The sequence below is a fragment of the Pseudophryne corroboree genome, chromosome 6 (assembly GCF_028390025.1).
Source record: "Pseudophryne corroboree isolate aPseCor3 chromosome 6, aPseCor3.hap2, whole genome shotgun sequence".
NCBI lineage: Eukaryota > Metazoa > Chordata > Amphibia > Anura > Myobatrachidae > Pseudophryne > Pseudophryne corroboree.
In genome coordinates this window covers 168,406,487-168,408,528 of record NC_086449.1, presented here as the reverse complement: position 1 = coordinate 168,408,528, position 2,042 = coordinate 168,406,487, and the positions used below count along the sequence as shown (strand labels likewise).

Here is a 2,042-nt window from a genome sequence, read left to right as displayed (position 1 = left end):
ATTGTCTGCAATACTTGTATATAGTTATTGCCTAACTAAAGGGTTATTGTTGAGCCATCTGTTGAGAGGCTCAGTTATATTTCATACTGTTAACTGGGTATAGTATCACGAGTTATACGGTGTGATTGGTGTGGCTGGTATGAGTCTTACCCGGGATTCAAAATCCTTCCTTATTGTGTCAGCTCTTCCGGGCACAGTATCCTAACTGAGGTCTGGAGGAGGGTCATAGTGGGAGGAGCCAGTGCACACCAGGTAGTCCTAAAGCTTTCTTTAGTTGTGCCCAGTCTCCTGCGGAGCCGCTATTCCCCATGGTCCTTACGGAGTTCCCAGCATCCACTACGGACTACGAGAAATAGATTTACCGGTGAGTAAAATCTTATTATGTGTGTGTGTGTGTATGTATGGAGGCAGTGTATCGCTGTATTGTATATATGTGTGTATGTATGGAGGTAGTGTATGGATGTATGAAGGTAGTGTATGGCTGTATATATGTGTGTATGTATGAATGTATATGTGTATGGAGGCAGTGTATGGATGTATTGTATATATACGTGTATCTTGGGTATACCGCACTGGAAAATAATAATGTATCTAATAGATAATATTGAGACCAAAATGTATTGAGTAAAAAGAGAAAACCAATGTTTTCTAATTAATCTTAAATTTGGTGGTGCACCCTGAGTCAGTAATGAAACATGCAACAGAAAAAGAGAAAAGAAGACTCTTTTGTGGGCGCACTCTTATATGTATATGTATAGAAGTCTTAGAAGAAACAATGATAAAAAATATATGCAAATTTTATTAGCAAAAATCGATAAAATGGTAGTAGAATATACTGTCAAAAATATCAAAAAGAGGAGGGGGGGTGGAAAAGGGGAGGGTAGGGGAACACAGAACAAATTTTTACAGTGTAAATACTGAGTAATAGTTCTGGACTGCCTGGGTTCAAAAATACAGAAAATAACAGCTGGAGGCCTGAAAAAATATATCTATATGAATCCTAAGTAGGTATGTAAATAAGATTATACCGATATTAGGTTGATGATAAGTCAGCTATATCTCTTGTGAGTAATATTGAAGAGACGAATGGAGTAGATAAGGCTTGAATGAGTAAGATGAATCTGCTGTCAGTGTTAGACGCTGAGCAAACCATCCAAGAACTTCTACTAAACTGAGTATTCCTCAAGAGTCTCCCACTTGAGTACTAACCCAGCCCAACACTGCTTAGCTTCCAAGATCGGAAGGATTCGGGCGTTGCCAGTGTGGTATGAAAGTAGAAGGGATATTTGATGTTGAAGGCTCGGGAATCACTGATGAGAGTTCACGAAATGGAGAAGAAAAAGAGTAGATGTAGATTGGAGAGGAAAATAGGGGATCTGCTGCCAATGTTAGACAGGGATGGTTACCCCTGAATCAATGGTGAGAGTCCTGAAATTAGAAGAAGTTGAAAAAAAAAAAAAAAAAAAAGGGCGAGGAGAGAAAGAAACAATGCTGGTCTATGGTTGTTTAGGAAAGGTTAATGGTCGATAAGCTATAGGTACAAATATACTGTAGTCCTGCAGAAAAATTATTACGGATATGCCTACCAATTACAGGGTGCTGATAGCACCTGTGATGTTAATAATACCAAATGTTGAGAAAAGCTGATTGTAAGAAAATTGGCAGAAAATAAAAATGATTTAAACCATAGAAAAATATCTATTTGATGCTATCAGATTGATATCATGTGTCTCAAAGAGATATCAAGTGGGAAAATTAGCAAAATAGTAACATATTGGTGACAACAGTTCTATAATAAGGAGAAAAATAAATTGTGACTTTTATGTCTCACTGATATCAGAACTGCAGAGATACATTACATAATAATAATAGTAGTAGAAAATACTACTATAAATCTTTGCTCCAAGTGGATTTAAGAAAAGGCAGAAAGCAAAGAGAGAAGAGAAAGAAAAACTTGAAAAAATATGAAAAAATACTGAGCCAATAAATATGTCAGATTTAAAACTGAACACAGCTCTAGTAACCCATTATCGCTCAGCAAT

The 2,042-nt window shown here is 36.8% G+C and overlaps 1 pseudogene; it reads right to left on the bottom strand.

Moving 5' to 3' along the window:
* Positions 1-1,160: 1,160 nt before the first annotated feature.
* LOC134937478 (5S ribosomal RNA) lies at positions 1,161-1,279 on the bottom strand (annotated as a pseudogene).
* Between the last annotated feature and the right edge of the window lie 763 nt (positions 1,280-2,042).